This window comes from Odontesthes bonariensis, chromosome 17 (genome assembly GCF_027942865.1).
Source record: "Odontesthes bonariensis isolate fOdoBon6 chromosome 17, fOdoBon6.hap1, whole genome shotgun sequence".
Taxonomy (NCBI): Eukaryota; Metazoa; Chordata; class Actinopteri; order Atheriniformes; family Atherinopsidae; genus Odontesthes; species Odontesthes bonariensis.
Genome location: NC_134522.1, coordinates 1,190,863 through 1,199,836, shown reverse-complemented (window position 1 = coordinate 1,199,836; position 8,974 = coordinate 1,190,863). Strand labels below are relative to the sequence as shown.

The 8,974-nt window shown below is 44.6% G+C and overlaps 1 pseudogene; it reads left to right on the top strand.

The window, feature by feature from the left end:
* The first annotated feature begins 410 nt into the window (after positions 1-410).
* Positions 411-563, top strand: LOC142366969 (U2 spliceosomal RNA; annotated as a pseudogene).
* Positions 564-8,974: the final 8,411 nt, after the last annotated feature.

The window sequence follows — 8,974 nt, the reverse complement described above, 5'->3', positions numbered from 1 at the left end:
TAGCTTCAGACTCAAGGTCCATACAAACAAAAAGACATCAAGACACACAGTACAAAGGATTACACAACACACATACAATAACACTATAAATACAGATGACAGATAACATGTCAGATAACATAAGTTGACATAGCCTTTGGTGTGCAAATCATATTCCGGGAGTTACCGGAAGTGACGTTGACGCAGCGGTAGCGTTAGCCGCAGTGTGTAGTTGCTATCTGGATGTTCTTTTAAATAAACTCCCGGTAAACTTACAAACTTTCTAATGCCTCGTTTTGTGAGTTAAGAGCCTATGTGTACTACGGCAGAAGTTTGGTAACAATCAATGCATTATTAGTGGGATAATTGACCAGATAAAATCTATTTACCATTAGCGCCGATAACGGACGTGACGTCAAAATGACGTCATTTCCGCTTCCATGCCTGGCGTTGCGGATACGTCCCCTACCCGGGGACCATATATTAAATTGATTTTGGGAACAGGGAGATGAAATAGGGGCTTGCTCCGTCCACTCCACGCATCGACCTGGTATTGCAGTATCTCCAGGAACGGTGCACTAAAAAAAAAAAAAAGGCCTGGCGTTGGGGAAAACGCGATTCGAAGTGCTTCATGTCCCTCTCGGCACTTCGTCGTTTTTCATAGACCGGAAGGACATGGCAGCCTCCATAGAGCTTACCCGCTCTATGTAGATACAGACAAGTTATTCTTCACTCAGGAGGATAAGTGAGATTTTTGACAGAGATAATTTTACACCAATGAGGACTAACTTATGAATGAATATGTTGATTTGAGCTAATAAATGACTTAATATATTACACAGTGTCCCTTTAAGACATGGGGGGAAAAATCATGGAGAAACTTTTTCAAAACTCAAAGGGCGTGGCGGCTACGCCTCAAAGTTCGATGACTCGTTACCTTTGCTTTTCCCATTAACACGGTCCGTTCACCCGCCAATCAACCGGAGTCACGTGACGTAAACACGTTCACGTAGATGGCTGCTCACATATCATATGAAACAAGCTTTTTTTTTACAATTTAAGAGGTTTTTAAGCAAATTTCAAGATCACTTTTAACTCAAAAGTCCTAAATATCACATCTTATTTCAAGAAATCTTGACAAGCCGATTTTCACTAGTTCCATTGGCAGATTTTTTTGCTTATTTCAAGCAAAAACGTCTTTTATTTGTTGTTTTTTTACTTATTTTTGGAGGGGCATTTTTTCCAGTGTAGAGTGCGCCCTGGGCGGTCGCCCACGTTGCCCATAGCAGAAACCGGCACTGATCCCGATGCCTCTGCTGACTTCTCTTTGCCAGCGAGCAGAAACGGTCGGCTGTCCACATGTGAACGCTCTGACTCAGTGAGTAAAAGACTCATTTAAAACTAAACTCCTCAGACCTCAAACGCCGAGTACAAATCCCTCTAATTAGAAACAGTTCGGACATGTGGTTCGCTTAGCTCACGTTTTTGTTGGACGCAGCTGAGGAATACATAATGGGGTGTTCTTATTTTTATATCACACCTCATAAATCCACAGCGAAGCGTACAAATCACACGGGCAGCTGCAGCGGGAGCCAGCTGACGCCCGACAGGCCCTCTGAATGGCCCTCACGTTAAGGGTCCATCCGTCAGTGCTGCCCCGAGCTATTTACAGTTTAAACCATGGTGGGAATAAATTCATCTGCACGAGGACTATTAATAACAGAGGAGGGAACATGCTGCAGATACTGGAGTCTCTGCGGTATTACTCAATGACATTAACTTTCAACAACAAAAACCGGAGAAAAATGAAGCTCACATTTCAAATATCTTGTTTTTCAGACCAGAAACAAGCTGATATTTCCCTTCTCAGCTTTAACCCAGAAACACAAGGCTCAATAAAGGCTCAGAGATGATTAAATGACAGTGTTTTATGTTGCCTGTTGTCACATGATGTGACGGGGAACCCCAATCACTGTCAGCCCTCATTTCTTTCTGTTCCTGTAACCTTTAAAGTGTCCTGATCAGCAGTTCTGCAGCTTCCTGAAGCTCTTTCAGAGTTTCTCTTTGGATATTTTCTGCTTCTTCCCTCATTTTCAGTCCAGTTTTTCTTCGTTAAGCCACTTAACTCTGAGCTATGAACCATTTAGGCAGGAAAAAGGCTCCTAACTCAAGGGATGAACCAGTGTTGTGTCCAACTTAGCAAAGAAGCCATTTTAAACTGGATCTTTAGCTTTAAATAAAAAAAAATAAAAACCCACAATAAAACAAAAAAAACCACAAAATAAAACAAAAAAGAAAATAAAACAGAAAAAAACACAAAATAAAGCAGAAAAAACATAAAATAAAACAAAAACAAAAAATAAAACCACATAATAAAACAAAAAATAAAACCACAAAATAAAACAAAAATAACAGAACAGACAACTGAGCAAAGAAGCCGTTTTAAACTGGATCTTTAGGCACTTTGTTCCCAGCAGCCTGTCACAGAGACACATCATTTCTTTAGCTGCATGTGTGAAAAACAGCAAAGATAACACAGTGTGACAGACAGAAAACAGGATTTCTGCAGCAACAAGGTGATTCCCAAAGAGCTGTTAGCTGAAAACTTGGCATATCTCAGCATGGTGTGCAGTGTGTCCTTAAAACATTTGAGGAAACTGGACAAGTGGAGGACAGAAGAAGAAGTGTCAGGCCTAAAGAACTATCTCCAGCAGATGAACAGGATCTGAAAGTGATGTCCTTAAGAAAGAGGAAAACATCCAGCAAAGACCTGACACAGGAGCTGAGAGATGCATCTGGACCTTCAGCTGATCCATCTGCTGTTGGCCCAAGCCTGATCAGAAATGGGCTCCATGGAGGGGTGGCTGTCAGGAAGCCTGATCAGAAATGGGCTCCATGGAAGGGTGGCTGTCAGGAAGCCTGATCAGAAATGGGCTCCATGGAAGGGTGGCTGTCAGGAAGCCTGATCAGAAATGGGCTCCATGGAAGGGTGGCTGTCAGGAAGCCTGATCAGAAATGGGCTCCATGGAAGGGTGGCTGTCAGGAAGCCTGATCAGAAATGGGCTCCATGGAAGGGTGGCTGTCACCTGGCATCACCTGTGCAGGTGTGGATGGAAATGATCTCTTTATCCTGTTTCTTACCATCATCGCTGCTGGCTCTACAGCCTTTATCATTTCTTGGGTTTATTGGCATGATTTAGGTTTTTGTTTTGCCTTGTTGGCCTGAGGCAGAAACCATGACCAGCTAATCATATTAACTGAATGGTTTCATTGACTGATGAATAGAAGCATAAATGAGAATCAGGCTGTTGATGCCTGAAGTCAGAGCTGAATGAGTTTCAGGTAAATAAATACATAAAATCCACCGTTTCTTGTTGGAATAGTTCAAGCAGCGATGCCAATTACACTGGGAAAGCGTTTCGGGCTCTTTATGGATTCATTTCTTAGACTTATGGCACTTTGTTAGTCTGATGAAGGTGGGCAGAATAAGTTTGGGGTGCATTCATTTTAGATAGATAGATAGATAGATAGATAGATAGATAGATAGATAGATAGATAGATAGATAGATAGATAGATAGATAGATAGATAGATAGATAGATAGGTAGGTAGGTACTTTATTCATCCAAATTTGGGAAATTATTCAATTCAATTCATTTTTATTTATATAGCGCCAAATACAACACATGTCATCTCAAGGCACTTAGATAATAAAGTCCAATTCAAGCCAATTGGAATTCAATTATTTGTAATCATAATTATTTATAAAATAATCCAATTCGTTCATATGGAGCCAATTCAAAAACAATTTCCGAGCTAAGGAAACCAACAGATTGCACCGAAATTATTGTGTTGCAGCAGCGTACAGTATAAAAGATATGTAAACAATTAAAGGAAAAACAAGCAAATAGAATAGAATATAAATAGAGAATAAACATCAGCTATAAACAAATCTACAGTATAGAATACTTTTGAACTCAGGCCCACCTGAATCACCAGTTAAACAAAAGCAAGAACTTAAGGGGGAAGAAACGGCCAACTGATGTGAACGATTAAAGCTATAATGTGTAATAGTTCACGGACAATGAGGAAACGGAAAGGGCGAAGCTGATGACATGTCCTTCCACAAATCCCGTAGTTTTAAAATGGCGAAGCGACATGGAGACATTCATTGGGGTGTAACACTGTTATGTACATTCGCATGCTGAATATAAAGAATATAAGAACACTGCACTTTTGTGATGGAGGTAATTAATAACGATTGAGGTAATACTTGTGAATGATAAGACTCAAATTTGTTAATAGACAACGTGAAATATTACACATCATGGCTTTAACTTTTTATGATTCTGGTAGAAAATAGGGTTTTATTGGATGCCAAAGTGAAGCTTTGAATCATGTGATTTTGACAGATGACGCAGAGGTGAACCAACCGCTCTGGAATCATAGACGTTGGATAAACTGATGAATTCAGCCAGTCAGGGTGCCACCTGCTGTCCCCCTGCTGGCCACCTGCTGGCCACCTGCTGTCCCCCTGCTGGCCCCCTGCTGGCCACCTGCTGGCCCCCTGCTGGCCACCTGCTGGCCACCTGCTGGCCCCCTGCTGGCCACCTGCTGTCCCCCTGCTGGCCACCTGCTGGCCCCCTGCTGGCCCCCTGCTGGCCCCCTGCTGGCCACCTGCTGGCCACCTGCTGGCCACCTGCTGGCCCCCTGCTGGCCACCTGCTGGCCACCTGCTGGCCACCTGCTGAACCCCTGCTGGCCACCTGCTGGCCACCTGCTGGCCACCTGCTGGCCACCTGCTGGCCACCTGCTGGCCACCTGCTGCCCCCTGCTGGCCACCTGCTGGCCACCTGCTGGCCACCTGCTGGCCCCCTGCTGGCCACCTGCTGGCCCCCTGCTGGCCCCCTGCTGGCCCCCTGCTGGCCTTTCCTACAGAGACCTCACTTTGTCATTTCTGTTACTGGTGAAAGAAGTCGCTGCCGCTCATTTTTCCCGTGGCTGTGTTTGCTGAGCTGTCGGCCGTTCAGAGGAAAGGAAAGAGGGGCACCGAGGGGACAAAGGTGGACCACCGAGCTGGAGCATCGGCAGTCGGTAACCCCCCCACAGTGTATGTTAGCTGTCAGTGACATATGGCTTCTGAACCTGGCTCACACCCTGGCTTCTTCATGTGTCGACCTCTAAGCTCCACTTGTGAAATCCCTTTCAGAGTCTCTGTTTGAGGGACTTAGCTGAGTCACCGACGGTCATAATGGGAAGGCGTTGAGTTTCAATGGAAGAGAGTCAACATCTATGAATACAAGTCCGCTCAACCATCACCAGCAATTAATGACCGCTTTGATCTGCGGTTCAAAAGAAACACTTCAGAATAAATCAACAGTTTAAATTTACCTCCAGCGTCGGTGGAAGCAGGACGCCTGCGGAACGTGTTGGAATGCAGCCGGAGCCGAGGGAACGGGGAGGTTATGAACCCACAACCACAAATAAATCTTCTGTAAATGCTCAGGTTTTATGTTCACATTTAAAAATAACCCGTTTCTTAAAGGTCTTCAAATTAGGAAATTATATCAAACTGAGTCTTTATTTATTTAACAAAAACGGAAAAAACTAAGTGAACCCAAGAGCTACATCTCAGACTCTGCAGCCCTCAGTCAGCATGTTAAAGGTTAAAGGTCACCCCAAGGTCAGAAACCCAAGAGCTACATCTCAGACTCTGCAGGCCTCAGTTAGCATGTTAAAGGTTAAAGGTCACCCCAAGGTCAGAAACCCAAGAGCTACATCTCAGACTCTGCGGGCCTCAGTCAGCATGTTAAAGGTTAAAGGTCACCCCAAGGTCAGAAACCCAAGAGCTACATCTCAGACTCTGCGGGCCTCAGTCAGCATGTTAAAGGTTAAAGGTCACCCCAAGGTCAGAAACCCAAGAGCTACATCTCAGATTCTGCGGGCCTCAGTTAGCATGTTAAAGGTTAAAGGTCACCCCAAGGTCAGAAACCCAAGAGCTACATCTCAGACTCTGCAGCCCTCAGTCAGCATGTTAAAGGTTAAAGGTCACCCCAAGGTCAGAAACCCAAGACCTACATCTCAGACTCTGCAGGCCTCAGTCAGCATGTTAAAGGTTAAATGTCACCCCAAGGTCAGAAACCCAAGAGCTACATCTCAGACTCTGCAGGCCTCATTCAGCATGTTAAAGGTTAAAGGTCGCCCCAAGGTCAGAAACCCAAGAGCTACATCTCAGACTCTGCGGGCCTCAGTTAGCATGTTAAAGGTTAAAGGTCACCCCAAGGTCAGACACCCAAGAGCTACATCTCAGACTCTGCGGGCCTCAGTTAGCATGTTAAAGGTTAAAGGTCACCCCAAGGTCAGACACCCAAGAGCTACATCTCAGACTCTGCGGGCCTCAGTTAGCATGTTAAAGGTTAAAGGTCACCCCAAGGTCAGACACCCAAGAGCTACATCTCAGACTCTGCGGGCCTCAGTTAGCATGTTAAAGGTTAAAGGTCACCCCAAGGTCAGAAACCCAAAGAGCTACATCTCAGACTCTGTGGGCCTCAGTTAGCATGTTAAAGGTTAAAGGTCACCCCAAGGTCAGAAACCCAAGAGCTACATCTCTGCTCATGTTCCTGCACATTGTAACCAGGCGTTTGGACAGAGTAGAAGCTCAAATGTTACACATCCAGGGGTTTAACTCGCGTATCAAAGCTTCGCACACCTCCAGCTGCGACCAGGCGGACTCGGTTTGTGCTTTTCTTCGGGTTCTTGCACAAAAGGAGTTCACACAGTGAACGCCATAAATTTGCTCAGATTTCATTGCTGTCATATTTTCTCAGCACTTCTTTTTTTTAGAGTTTCCAAATCCTCAAAAAGTTTCTCAGTGTTTCCAGTTTTACATGAGAATAGGTGTGTCCGTGGAAGTTTAACTGAATTATAATGTAATGGTGAGTGCTGCTCATGAGTTCTTTGGACGACACCGACGTCGGTTCAACTCTCAACACGATTTAAAGGAAACAAAGTTAGCTTTAATTGGCCTGTGAGTCACCTTTTTCTGAGATTAGGCACCAAAACGCAGGCAAAAAGAGTCAAATGACTGATTACATAACGCCGTGACTAATGATATTACATCATGTTTATGGTTTATGTAGCTGACCGCTGTTTGGCAGATGTTCCGCCGTGTTATTGTGTGTGTTAGCTGTGGTCATGCAGACCTGCTTTCATGGCCTGTGGGTGTCAACAGAAACACATGGGTTTTTATGTGCTGTATCTGAGGCTGTACCCGCTGTTCAGGACTGAAAACGAAGAACTTTATATGCAGAGTTTGCATCAGTGCACTGGTAAATAATCATGTAATGGATCTGTGGGTAAAAACAAACAAAAAAAGCCCCTAAAACTAATACAAAAGCAGCTCATAAATTCACCTCGTTTTGTGGCATCGTTGTTGATGGGCGGCTTTCTCACGGGCAGGGGTCTGGCTGTGGGGTTTGAACCACTGACCCTAACTCTGCCTCCTGAGCTCAGGGGCGGTGCTAGGCATACAGCTGTACGGGGGCCCAGGCCCCCAGCCAGAACCCCACCACCAACACTGCCTTACTGTATACAGAAAATGTGCGTCCTGGATGTATAAGAATATTTATTCAAATTTGCAACAGAGCCATAGGCTAAAACAGTGATACTCACTATTTATTTTACAAGAGCCACATTGGCAGCAAAATCAAGGGAAGAGCCACTTTTACCACAACATACTAAAGTCCCCTTTTGCAAATATGCATTTTTACAACACAGCCAATACATTTTTAATTCAGACCACATTTACCTTAAAGGAAAACTCCGGGGCATTTGAAGCGCGTTTCCATTGCTAGAGGTTGTCAAATACTGACAGTAGGACACAGGCTGGTGCAAACCGGCGCTCCCTGTGTGGAGATAGCGCTGTTCGCTCAGCCTGTCATGCGAGGCTAATACGTGGTGGCTAAGGGGCAAGCGCTAACCCTTCCACGTAAAACAACAACTTGCACACTGCAGAAACGTCACACCACTTTATAACCCATCCGACAATAAAGTCACAAGCCTTACCATCAAAACCATATGCATGGTTCTCACATTACTGGCATGGGGACGTTACAAAACAACTTTATAAACAGCATGTAACTCACCGGCTGGTTGTAGGCTCGCGCATGTGAAAGCCCAAAAGAGTCGATGGAGAATAATCCCATATACAAAACAATTATATTCTCTAGAAAAACTGCGTTCAAGTATTTAAAACATTACAACAATACATGCCCAGTAATATTGTTGTAATGTTTTAAATACTTGAACGCAGTTTTTCTAGAGAAGATAATTGTTTTGTATATGGGATTATCGTCCATCGACTCTTTTGGGCTTTCACATGCGCGAGCCTACAACCAGCCGGTGAGTGACATGCTGTTTATAAAGTTGTTTTGTAACGTCCCCATGCCAGTAATGTGAGAACCATGCATATGGTTTTGATGGTAAGGCTTGTGACTTTATTGTCGGATGGGTTATAAAGTGGTGTGACGTTTCTGCTGTGTGCAAGTTGTTGTTTTACGTGGAAGGGTTAGCGCTTGCCCCTTAGCCACCACGTATTAGCCTCGCATGACAGGCTGCGCAAACAGCGTGATCTCCACACAGGGAGCGCAGATTTGCACCTCTCTGTGTCCTACTATCAGTATTTGACAACCTCTAGCAATGGGATTGCGCTTCAAATGCCCCGGAGTTAGTTTTCCTTTAATACTGGGATGAGCGGAAGCTGGCCTGCATGTCCTCGACTTTCTTCATGTTGTATTTGTAGTTTGTTGTTGTTATCATAGTGAGACATTCAGGATGAGTATGGTTTTTGTGCTGGTTTCTGTGCTGGTTTTTGTCCTTTTTTAATTAACAACCGATCCATTGGGCCTGCATCTCACGCTGGCTAAAGGAGCTAGCGTGCTCTGGCTAAAGGAGCTAGCATACGCTGGCTAAGGGAGCTAGCGTGCTCTGGCTAAAGGA